The following is a 13,074-nucleotide window of genomic DNA, read 5'->3' as shown; positions in this document are numbered from 1 at the left end:
AGCCAAGCCGGCGAGCGCGTGGAGCGGGTCCCCGCGAAACACCTCGGGGGCGGTGGGCGTGGGGGCCGCGGAGGCCGCCACGCAGGTCGGGAGACTGCGGGACGGCGAGAGGACCCCTTTGCAGGCGACGAAACCGAGTCACCTTGTAAATTTCCATGCCACGACATTTTTCTGGCCGAGGGAGCCGCTGGAGCCCCCCTCCCCTTCTCCTTGTCAAGTGGAGGAGCCCAGGGTGGGTTCCCCCACAAGTGCCAGAGCGTGAAAGATCACCTTTAAAAATAATAGGACACATACATTTATAACCTGGGTTGGCGAGTAGGCTCTCGTCTAAAACGTAGGGATGGTTTGTCTTTACAACCTGCTTCTCCACATGGTCGTTTCAGCTTCCTCAACTTCGTAGACTGATTGTGTAGAACAATTAAACTATATTCTCTTGCCCCTCCCTTGTGGGAGTCTGGCCTTTCTGGTTGCGGAGCCAGTTGGTGAATATGGGCTTCTACTTGTTATAACAAATTCTCCCAGTGTAATTATTTGTGCCTTGGGAGATAAAGGGATGGGTAACACGGTGACAAGGCCGGGACCTAGAGTAGGAAGGCGGAGACCCGGGTGTGTAGCCTAGTCCTGGGGCTTCTCTGGTCTCTGCGGTCTCATCCGTGCGGATCTGACACCTGACCCAGAGGGAGGGCAGACACTACCATCCTCTCTCTCAGTTCTGTTTCTTTTGAATAGAGGTTAAACCTGGTGGAATTTGGGGGATTGGGGCACTCTTAAACCAGATTAGATTTTAAGACCAGAGAAGTGCAGGCTTTCTGTAGAAAGAACTCTGCTTGAATAACTTAGTTAACCTTTTCTGCCCTGCCCAGCCTTTACAAATGTTTATCATTAGATCTTCTGTTTAAAACTTTTTTTTCCCAGTGTGGAATATTGCTTCTTGCCCGGGGACTCTGCCTGCAGCAAGGGCTTACTGTTTGGTTTTTTGTGTAGAAGAATGGCCTAGCTCTCCCATTAAATTCTTAAGCGTCGCGCCCCCCCCCCGTCACTCTTGATTCTGCCACGTACTGTTCAGTAGCCTGAGGCAACATATTTTTCACCTGAGCCTCATTTTTTAATATCTGATTTTGGAGATGGTAGTGTCTGCTTTATGAGATTGTTTTGAGGACAAACTGGATGACTGCCGAACTCCTAGCACTGCTGGAAGTTAAGAAATGGTTAATGAGGGTTGATCATGGATGTAATCAATATAGAATTCTTCCTGGCACCAGCTTCCCCAGAAACTAACCCTGTGGGAACCCCTTTAAATTTGTCTGAGTCCTAAATCACCCATATTTGGCAAATGCAATAGTGAGTTTTTTAAAATCCAAGGAATGAGGTAGTTTTTTGAGGAAAGTGAATGTAATTTGCTTGTTGTAAAAATTATAAATTGAGGTTTTTTTCTAGGCTTCTGAAGAAGGACAGGATATATAGGTGGCTTATAGTTTTGAGATTTCCTTGTCTTTTGTTTTTTTTGGGGTTTTTTGTTTTGTTTTTTTGGTACCGGGGATGGAACTCAGGTCCTTGTGCTTGCGCAGCCGACGGCGAAACCACTGAGCTAAATCCCTGGCCCGAGATTTCCTTGTTTTTTAAAAAAATCATGGTTTAGGTTTCTGTAGTTGTAATGTGTTATGCTAAAAATAGGAAAGTGGAATTGATAATTCATGGTTGATTTTTTTTCTCACTATACTCTTTCCTCAAATGTGTCTTTAAAAAAAGAGTCATTAGGAAGCAGGAGGATCCGAACACATACATCACCTATATGTATATACTTTACATGATAAATTATTGGATAAAGCTAAGATGTTCTAGATAGAAATGTGTGGGGCTTTTTCAGATAATGGAGGGATTAAAAGATAAATTCTTTGTTTTTCAAAACATTCGCTTTTGATGTTTTCTAATAATGCTCTTTTTTAATTAAAAAATGGTTAGGAATTCTGACCCATTCCTGAAGTACTCACGGTCAGTGCTTTTAATTTTTTCTAACTTAATGGACACAGTACTTGACTGTAGGTTCTGGGGGGGGTCTGTTTTATTTTTCATTTTCTGACAGTTTTACTATTACTAGACAGTGTGTTAAGACTTCAAAAATTACTAAATGCAAATGGTTTTATGAATACTGAAGTCTTGCAACTGGAATAATGTTTGATTACGTAATCCATTGCAACACTCCTGCTAGTGGTACATAAATTACTAATACTGAACTATTTTCTGCCTTACACGTGAATGCCTAGGGTAAACTAATGCTATTTCTATCATTTGCCTTGTTTTGGGGGGGAGGGGGTGTCAAAGTTTAAATCGTGGATTAAACTAAGTTTTCGTCATTTGAAAGTGGTAAATGTTTACTGGGTGCAGAATCAAAAGCATCCAGGAAAGATGACCACACAATAACACAAGCAGGTATGGACCTAGGTATCTTTTCTAAGATGGGTAACTAATTGTTGGTAGGCCCTTGCCAAATTTGTCTCCACATTGTAGGAAGAAATACATTCCTCTCTCTGGAGAGACAATTACTGTTTGGATAAGAGGTGTGTGTATGTGTGGGGTAAGGCTGTGAGAGATTTGATGTAATGATTTCATCATCCGTAGCTGGTGATGAGGTTGCCAGTCTAACAAAGGTGAGGTGAAAAGTTGTTACTTGGTGAAGAATTTGTTTCCCAATTACTTTACTGCTAGAAAAACTTACTTGCATTGAGTTTTCTGTTTGTTTCAACTTTGACTTGAGGGTTTTTTGCACTTGGGTGTTTTTTTTCCTCTACTGTGAGTTTTATGCCCTTTGCTCATCAGCTTTGTTGTCTTGGGTTGACTTAATTTTTGTAACAAAACCCAAACTTTTTTTCCAAAACTGAAACTTTTAAGAATCAATAATGTTGATTGTTTTTCGTTATTTTAGCTTTCATTCTATGTGTAGAGAAGTGTAAGGACTTTGCTATAAATTATTTTTTGTGCTCTATAAACATTCCCTTATAGCACCGTTTAACTTTTTTATTCTGCAGAGGGGAAATTCCCAGTAACCAGGAAATTGATACTTTCTACTTTTCATTCTGTGGCATTTTAAACAAGGTTTATTGTTAAGCTGTCTCCACTCTGATGTGATTAGTATGTACATGGCTTACCAGAATGTTTTTAAAAATAGATTATCTATAGTAATCACTTCTAGAGTGTGGCTAGGTTCTGTCAGTGGCAGTGTAGTTTAGTGGTTATGAACATGGACTTAATTGATTGGATACGGATTTTTTTTTTAATTAAGGTATAGGGCTGGGGATTTAGCTCAGTGGTTCCGACACCTGCCCGGCAAGCGCGCAAGGACCGGAGTTCGATCCCCAGTAACAAAAAATAAAATAAAATTAAGGTATAGCATACAGTATACTGCAAAGTGAACTTAAGTGAGCTCATATATGTGTTTCTACCTCCCAGGTCTAGAAGTAAACACTTTCACTGCTCCGGAATGTTTTGCGCTCCTTTCTAGTCAGTACAGACTCCCTACAGGGAACTAGGATTCTTGCATCATCCTAGATGTGGCACATCATCATAGCTTGATTTTGCTTGTTCTCGAACTTGGTATGAGTAGACTCACAGGATCATACAGTATGTAGTTTCTTGTGAAACAGACCTAGATTTGAGTTCTATTTTGTCACGCACTATGTTACCCTGGACAAGTTAGGTGCACTCTCCAGACCCCAGTTTTTTCAATGTAAAATGAAGGAGATAAAGCCTACATCTAAAGATCATAGGTTTGCTGGGAAGATTGGTGTGAATGTACACGTAAAATACCTAACGCTGTGCTTGATGTGCAGGTTCTCTTCCCCCTTTTGTTTCATTAAAAAGGTGATAACTAAGTAACAATATCATCTGTGTATAAATGTTTTATTCTCAACTGGGTAGTATTACACTTGTAATCACAGCACTGAGGAGACTGAGGCAAGAAGATCACTGCTACTTCAAGGCCAGCTTGTGCTACACAGTGAGATCCTGTCTCAAACAAAACAAAACAAAACCAACTGACAAACAAAAAGTGCAAGTCGAGCCAGGGATTTAGTTCAGTGGCGCTGTGCCTGCCTTCCAAGTGCTAGGTCCTGAGTTCAGTCCCAGATACCAAAAAAAAAGTGTTAGTCATTATAAAAATACATCTTTTATTGAAGGTCAGAAACTAATTTTGTTGATTTGACACTTTGCTGTTGTGGCATTTAACTTAAAGATACTGTGTAGTATTTGTTGGTAGCTGATTTCCATTTGTTTATTTATTTATTTGAGACAAGGTCTCATCTGGCTGGTTTACTATTTTTTGTTTTTTTCTGTTTAATAACTGTCATTGAAATGTCCTGTACAGAGCTGTTTGGTCCCTGTGTGATATGAGCTGGTGTACAGAAGGGTGCGGTGATGAGCCCTGGCTTGCATTCAATTCTGAAGTGCACAGGAGAGTAGTTTAAATGAGAATCATCAGGAAGTGCCCAGATGCTCAGAATGATATCTACTGCTTTGTTTTGTTAAATGATTATTTCAGAAGTAAAAGCACAGAGCCAATTGTTTTAATTGCATGCTTTAGACAAACAATTTAAAACATTTTTAACTTTTGTATTTTTTTTTTTTTTTTTTTTTTGGTACCGGGGATCTTGCGCTTGCAGGCGGTGAAACCACTGAGCTAAATCCCTGGCCCTGCTTTTGTATTCTTTATAAGTGGTATTACATATTCAATAGCCTCATCTTCCCAGCGTGTTTGATACTTTTTTGGAAAGGGGTGAGTCATTCTTTAAATGTAACTTGAGTGATCCTTTTTTCTTTTTTTTTTTTTTGAGGGAGAGACAGGGTCTCACTATGCAGTCCAGGCTGGCCTTGAACTCACTATGTAGCCTAGGCTGGCCTCTTGCTGAGATTATCTTGCCTCAGCCTCCCAAGTGCTGGGATTAACAGGCATGCATCACCACACCTCTTTGTCATTCTTTTTAAAAGTTTTTCCTTATATATATTTAGAAATAATGTTCACGATAAGATAAAGTAAAGTAAATTAAGATTAATCTTGTCATGTCATAACACTGTACTGCTAACAATGAGGTTTGGATCCTTCTAGGTGGTCTTCTCCATTTGTACGCTTATGGAATGACTGTGGGAAAAACACATGGCTGTCACTTTAGGCAGATTTAACAGTGTGTGGCCCTGCTTAGCCGAGAGGGCAAAGTCTTGAAGGCCTAGATTGAAGTCCATTCGCGTTCTGGCCCCTCCTTATGGCTGTCTCTTTTGTCAGGAGTTCTGGGCTCCTTCAGTGGAACTTCTTCTAGATTATAGCAGGTGGGAGGGAATCCTGTTCTTGAATCCAAGATGGTGGTGAGTGAATTGTTTGTTCAGTAGCCTGCAGGCACTGACTGAACTCCCAGTGCTTAGCCTTGTGCTCTGCCCCAGGTATTTGCAGATGGGTCAAGTGCAATTCTGCTTCTTATCTTGATGGAGTTGGCAGTCTGGTGACACTAACCAGGAACTGGTAGAAGTGTTTCAGTAGGGGTGTGAGCAATGTGAGTGTTGGGGGCAGCCAGAGAAGGCTTCCTGAGGAAGTAGCATTTGGGCTTAGCTTTGAAAGATGAACAAATGACATTTCAGGAGCAGAGAAATGAAGTTAGGTGGTTAAAAGAAATAGAAGATACTATAAAAGGATTTAGAGGTCTACAGTGGAAGCAGCAGAGGATCCTATAGGTTTGGAGTGCAGGTTGCTGTGGGGGAAGGAATGGGCCACAATGCATGACATGCAAAGACATGATTTTTACAGAAGTAATTAGGAGCCATTAAAAGTTCTTGCAGATGGGTAGGATGGCACACTCCTGTAATCCCAGCTACTTGGGAGGCTGAGCCTGGAGGATGGGCAACATAGAGAACCCCTATCAAAATAAAATGTAAGGGTTGGTGTGGTGGTGTACATCTGTAATCCCAGCACTCAGGATGCTGAGGCAGAAGAATCACTGCTAGTTCAAGGCCAGCCTGAGCTACATAGTGAGTTCAAGACCAGCCTGAACTATATAGTGAGACTCTGTCTCAAACAACAACAAAAAATTTTTAAAAGGCTGGAAATGTAGCTCAGTGCTACCAAGTGCTTGCCTAGCATCAGGAGGCCCTGGGTTCAATTGCCAGTTTTGGGTCCCACAGAAGTTCTTGCCATGAAGAGTATATGGTGGGTGACATGTTACGGTCAAGTTTGCATTGAGGAAAATGAATTTGAGCCAGAGAGGTAATAGGCTGGGCTGATCAGAGGCCTAGGTCATTTTATAGTCCCTTACAGCACTCTGCTTTCTGTTTGCCAACCCCCCCCCCCTTTCCCTAACTGTTCTTGGAAGGAAGCTGATGAGGTTCTTTAAAAACTCAAATTACTGGAGGTTGCTTCTCTGTTTGGACAACTCTGGTTGTCCCGTCTTCTTGAGAACACAGCCAAAATATATCTGTCACCTAAGAGGATGATGACCTGCCTGCCTCTGCTACCTCCTTTCCCCTCTTTTTACTAGTTCTCCTGCTTCTGACCTTTGTGCCAGCTCCCCCATCTGCTGGAGTGATCACCCTCCTTTCTTTCTCTGATCACCCTGTTCAGTGCAGCCTTAGCCTCATTCCCTGTTCTCTGTGCGGTATATTTTATCTTGCTCTTACCAACCTTACAACAGTTGACCATATAATTTCATTTTTTGTTTTGTTTTAAACATTGCCTATGTTTAGTAGGTGCTTGTTGATATTTGTTGAATTAGGCCACGTCATCTGTATCTGTAAGGGAAGAACTTGAGGGCCCAAACACAAAGCAGGGATGGCACAAAATTAAAGTGTGTGTGTGTGCTTTATATGAAAGGTGAGAAATAAAATGACTCATGGTGGGTGGGATGAGATTTGGAAAGCAGTAAAGGAAGGTGTGGAGGCAGTGAGCTGCAGATACAGGTCCATTGAGGTAGGTGTCTTACGTGTGGGTTATGGGAGTCTATGGTGGTGGGTGAGAGGGTCTAGGGGAGAGGAGTAGGGTAAGGAAGGTCCAGCAGTAGACTTGGCCTGGTACTGTGGGGAGGCCTGTTTTGGGGGATAGGTGAGGAACCAGAGCTGTCCAGAAGCAAAAGATGTTAGGGCAAGGAGAGAGGTGGTGGCCAGCAGTGATGATGGGGTCCCTGAAAGTCAGGGTAGGGCTTTGAAGAGGTGAAGGGATTGAGAAGGTCAAGGCAGCACAAAGAACAAGACAAGGGGCACCTGACTACAGCCACAGGGGCACTTGGTAGTGGAGGAGAGTGTGGAGATGTTACTGCTGCAGGGGGCAGCATGGCCTATTATTGGGTTGGGGTGAGGGTGGGAGCCCAGGGAGCGTGACCCTGAGGTTTTAGTTCCAGAGCTGATGTCAAATAGCTTGGTAACCATGGCAACTCATTTAGCTTCGGCACCCCCTCCCCTCCGCTAATGGGATAAAACCCACACAGTTACCTTCACAGGTTTATTATGTGAATCTGAAGGTGTTAATGCTCTAGCAGTGTATTTTCTATGAACCATCATAAACTTGCCACAATTTATAATTTGTGCATCAGAATTTTTTTGAGTCATTTTCTTTGAAAAGCACTTAACATCCAAATACTTTTTTGAAATGCTTTTTTATTGAGTCCTGATCAGGGACTAACATAATTTTACACTTTTTTTAAGCTCTTCAGGTCTGGCCCTATATTGTTCAGTTGGTGTTGTTTTAAAATTCAAATAAATTTGTCTAACACTGAAAGGATCAAAGTTGGTTCATTACATGCCAAATATGGCAGCACATGCTTGTAATCCCAGCACTCGAGAGGCTGAGGCAGGAGGATCGCTGCAGCCTGGACCACAAAATGAGTTCAAGGCCAGCTTGAATTACATAGCAAAACCCTGTCTCAAAAAGACCAAAATAAGTTGATTCATTACAAATGCTGTCCATCTAAATATAGTCAGTCCTCCTTTACCTGCAAGTTTTGCATCTGAGAATTCCGATAATTGAAAATATTCAGAAAAAAATAATGTAACAATAAAAATAACACAAGTTTTAAAATACAGCATGACAGGGCTGAGGATTTAGCTCAGTGGTTCTGTCTCCTGCCTCTCAAGCGCAAGGTCCTGAGTTTGACCCCAGGTACTAAAAAAAAAAAAAAATACAGCATGACATTACCTATTTAACATTTACATTGTATTAGGTATTACAAGGAGTCTGGAGAGGACTTAAAATCTACTGGAGGATGTTCAAAGGTTGTATGCAAATACTATGCCATCCTTTGTAAATAACTTGAGCTTCTGAGAGTTTTGGCATCTTCAGGGTTCCTGGACTGGTCCCTTATGAATACTGAGGAACAACAGTGTTTGTCATTTGAAAACCGTTGGGGTGTACTTTTACATTTATTATTTTATGGCTGAATTTGAAGCTTGTTTACAAGGGAACTTTTCTAGCTATTTATTTATTTATTTATTTATTTATTTACTTGGTGCCAGGGATCAAACTCTGGACCTAGCACTTGTGAGTCAGGCAGTGGAACCACTGAGCTAAGTCCCCAGCCCTAGCTTTTATTCTTTAAATCAGCCATTTTGCTTTTCTACTTTACCACAGAAGGCTTAAAATATCTCTCATGAATACTCCTACTTTTAACTGAATGTTTCTTTTTTGAATTTTTGTTCCTCAAGGTTCTGATGAATCCTATCTTTAAAAAAAAAACACTTTATAATGGAAATTTTGAAAAGAGTACAGCACAGAGAATGTGGAGTGAAGCCTCGCGTAGCCTATTTCACCCTCACCCCACTTGGGGCCAGGTGGCTGTTGCACCCTGGAGAGGGAGAGGAAGGAGCACCCAGTGGGGTGGGGACATCCTTGTAGAGGTGCTGGAGGCCAGGAGCAGAGCTGATCACTCGGGAGGATGAGTGAGGTCCAGCAGAAAAGAATGGACCTGCAAGGAGGGATTGAGGGTCTTCGTGGTGGTGCCACATTTGAGATGGCCTATGGTACATGAAGGAGAACCATTCACCGACATACTTAAAACACGCTATTTAAACTGCTTGGTAAAAGAGGCTGATTGCCAAGCTGCTCAGCAGTGTGCCCATGTAACCAGCAAACAACACAATCTCTTTTGTTTTGGCAACACACATTTTTCTTGGCAAGTGGCCAGAGAAAGCTGTGTTACTGTTTCACCTCTTTTTAAAATAGCCATAAATCTTTGGGTGAGGGATTAAGTGACTTCTCTACCCTTCTATAGGACATTTGGATGAAAAGGCACAAATGTTACTATTTTGAGGATTTGTGTGTATGTATGTATGTGCGTGTTTTTTGAGACAGGGTCTCCCTATGTAGTTCAGGCTTTTTTTTTTTTAGTACGGGGGATCAAACTCTGGACCTTGGGCTTTCAAGGTGGGCAGCGGAACCACTGAGCTAAATCCCCAGCCCCAGGCTGGCTTTAAATTCACTCTGTAGCCCAGCCTTGCCTTCAACTAGTGCTGATCCTCCTGCCTCAGCCTGAGGATATGTATTTTAAATCCAGATGATTTATTTTAATTTAAAAAAAACTTAGAAACATTTCTAAAACACATACTGAGTAACTAGTTAAAATTTAACCAAAATTTCAGAAAGGGCATAGAGGCACGAAAGGAATAAAGAGATGGGAGCTGGGAGAGAGGGAGCCATTTGGTGTGTTTGTGTCGTCTCAGGGTCCCATGTCGCAGGAAGATTGTCTTCTGGGAGCTGGATGGCCTCTGACCACGGGAGCAGAGGCCCCTCCCAGGGGGTGCTCTGTGTATGTGGAGCAGGGCCTCACACTTGGTGGGTGGGTGCTAGCCGAAGCCCCGTGGCCCCTTCCATCTCATGCAGCACTTTTGGGTTGTGATGGGGTACAGAGCTAGATCTCAGCTTTCCTGGAACCATCTAGTTGGGAAGCTCTGCTGGGGGAGAGAGTGGATTCCATTATAGATCTTGGCGCTCCTATAGCAGAACCCTGGTGCCACACAATCTAGAGTACTGTGAGGAAAGGATTAAGCAGTGTGCAGTGTAAGAGAAAGCACTGTACTCACAGAGGAGGAGACAAGATATGAACCTGCACCTTCAAGGATGCGGGTAGGATGGAGAAGCAACAGAAGGGACGTTTCAGTCCGAGAGAAGCCAGCATGAGCAAAGGGGTGGGTGGCCAAACAGCAGATATTTTTAAGGGGTTCTGGTGTGCAGTAGGGCCTGCAGGAGAGGATCCTGAGAGTGGTATCCCAGAATCGAGGGCTAGATCTTTGTGAGAGCACGTCATGTGGGCAGGGATGTCCATCTCCCCTGCAACCCAGGCACCCCAACCTCCCACCTGCACACTGGGAGTGGGAGGCACCTGTGTTCCCGATTCCTCCCTCCTCTCTCTTTTTTTTTTTGTTACCAGGGATCGAACTCAGGACCTTGTGCTTGCAAGGCAAGTGCCAGAACCACTGAGCTAAATCCCTGGCCCTCTCCCTCCTCTCTTTACTCTTTGGGAATAAGTTTCTCATCCTGGGAGCCAGCTCACTTACCTGTAAAATGAGGATACCTTAGGAACCAGTTCATAGGCCTCTATATTCAGGTGGGCCCTTTGCACAATTCTGGAACATGGACAAGCCATCAGTAAATGGGGAGGGGCTAGGTCATTTGTCTTGTTACTGGTATTCTTCAATCCCATTTCTTGTCTTAATTTCTCTCCCCAAGGGTTTAGACCCTTGGCCAACATTCTTGTTGATTCTTAATAAATTATGTAAAAATCTCTGCACTTGCCTTTTTTTTTTTTTTTTTTTAATGCCTCTAATCAGGTGGTTATGGCTGGGTGGTACTTGGGGTTGTGTATTTTTAGGGTTTTTTTTCCCTTTTCTCTCCCTCTCTCTTTTTGTTTGGCATCGGGGATTGAACTTGGGATCTTGTGCTTGCGAGGCAGGAGGCATAACCACTGAGCTAACTCCCCGGCCCCTGCACTTGCCAATTCTGTTGAATGTTCTGGTTTTTTGTTCATTTGTGGTGCTTCACAAGTTGAGCCCAGAGCTTCACATACACTAAGCACGTGCTCTACCACTGAGCTACACTGTTCTGTGATTTCTATGCCCATATTTGGAAGAATGGTCAGGTGGCTGTATCAGGGCTGCTCTTTTAAGAGACTCCCAACAGGTAAGTTGAGGAGTGCTGGATCTGAGACAGTGGTTCCTCATGCTGCTTGGTGTCTGTCCCCTTCTCTGTAGCCAAGGGAGAGTGGTCTCTTTTAAGAAAATGTGTCACTGAAAAACCTTCCTCTTAACAGCCAAGGAACTGAGACTTCCCAAGACCGTTTAAGTTATGGTACTTAAACACAACAAATGGGACTGGTATAAATTTAAATATTTATTGAAGTTGAGAAAGGCAGTTACTACTGTGCTGTGTGAAATCCCAAACTGCAGTATGTTTGTTGTTCATACACTGTTATCCTGATTTTTAGAGGTTATGTTTTTATTTTTTGAAGGGAAATAAATACAAACATGCAGTACGGGGAAATTATAGAGATACTCTCAAAATGTATTTCATGGAGGACAAAAATTGCCAGATACAATTTAATAGAATTGGGAAAAACAGTGGTTATGTTGAGTTTGTCTGTAGAGTTGGAAGTGACATAGATGATTATGCCATAGAACTTGGTGGATTAAATTTGGTTGCCCAGGTGCTTAATATTTACAGTGATTGTTTTAAAATTCAAATTTTCTATTTGTGCGTGTGGCCAGTTGTCACATAGCCTATGGAACTAAGTGGTGGTGAATGATGTAATTTTGAAAGTCAATCTTGAGTTTAAGGGTTGTTAATTAGTCATTGAATTTTTGGTGCATTTTACTATAATCATTTTCTAGTACCCACATGAACATATTTTCCCTAATTGATTTTACCAGCATTTCTGTATTGTATGTGTCTATAGAGGTGAGTAGCCCACCTAAGAGACCCCAGATCACTACCCCCCAACACCATCTCTGTACACTTAAGATGCCAAACCAGGGCCCATGGCCTACTTATTTCCAGAAGCAATTACACAAGGTCAGTTTGATAACTTAGTTTATATAATAGGATTATGCTTCTAGTTCAGTACTGTAATTTATGCTTGTGCATTTTTATTAATTTTTAATTGCCTTCTTCCTCCCTTCCCCCGTCCCTTGGGCTTATGTGTGTTTATAGATTTATTTAATTGTGTGTGACTGTTTCCTGAGAGATGGTGCACCAGGTAATGCTGTCGTGGATGAGGTGTTGAGAGGAAAATGACCCTTAGAGAGAAGAATGGCTGGGACTGACAAGTAGCCAGGGACCTGAGAGGGGTCCTTGTTGGGGGTTTGCTAGAAATCTGAGAGCTTCTTTGTCAAATTAACCAAGAATGATTGTTTTGAGCCTTGTTACTTTGGTGGGGCGGGGGGGACTGGGGATCAAACACAGGACTTGCACTGGCCAGGCAGGCACAGGGCCACTGAGCTAAATCCCCCGCCCCTGTTAGACTCTTGACCGAGAAGATCTTTAGTTAGATGCTACTTCCTTTATTGCCCCTCCCCTTTTACATCTTTATTGTCTGCACTGGAGATACAGCCAGGCTCCTGTAGTGTATCAGATGTGTTATCACACGGAGTGATGTCAGATAAATGTGGGTGAGGTGTTGAGAGAGTTGGGAAGGAAGTAGTAAAAGCAAGCTCAAGCCCCAGAGGTAGTGTGGGAGGAATGGGGCTTTTTTGTTTTTTATGTTGTTGGCCTAGAATTGAAGACTGGAAAAAGACATATCCTCACTAATAATAATTCTCCACATGGGAAGTAGCAGTCCTGTTCTCCCCACTATGGGTGACCGCAGGGACAGGCTTTGTCTCTGGGGCTTTGGTCTCCTCTTCTGTAGATGAGGTGGTGGGAACACCTGATCGGTAAGGCTCTGGAAAAGAAACTTGTTGCTTTTTTCCTGGTAATGAAATTGGGATGTGATAAAGTATGGAATGTTTGTACATGTTGGAAAAACAAGAGTGAGATGGTATGGTTTGTGGCTAGCACTATTTTTTTGGTCACCTTTGTCACAGGTTGTCTGTTCTTTCAGACAGGGAGAGCCAGGGTCT

The 13,074-nt window shown here is 42.6% G+C and overlaps 1 protein-coding gene across 4 annotated transcripts in view; it reads left to right on the top strand.

Moving 5' to 3' along the window:
- The window catches only part of B3gnt2 (UDP-GlcNAc:betaGal beta-1,3-N-acetylglucosaminyltransferase 2), a 202,236-nt gene that overhangs the window by 173,279 nt on the left and 15,883 nt on the right, over positions 1 to 13,074 (top strand). The gene's annotated exons all lie outside the window — the stretch shown is intronic.

Source organism: Heterocephalus glaber, unplaced genomic scaffold (assembly GCF_053883595.1).
Source record: "Heterocephalus glaber isolate CG9 unplaced genomic scaffold, H.glaber_assembly_v1.0 deba00001457, whole genome shotgun sequence".
Taxonomy (NCBI): Eukaryota; Metazoa; Chordata; class Mammalia; order Rodentia; family Bathyergidae; genus Heterocephalus; species Heterocephalus glaber.
This window is presented reverse-complemented; position numbering and strand designations above follow the sequence as displayed.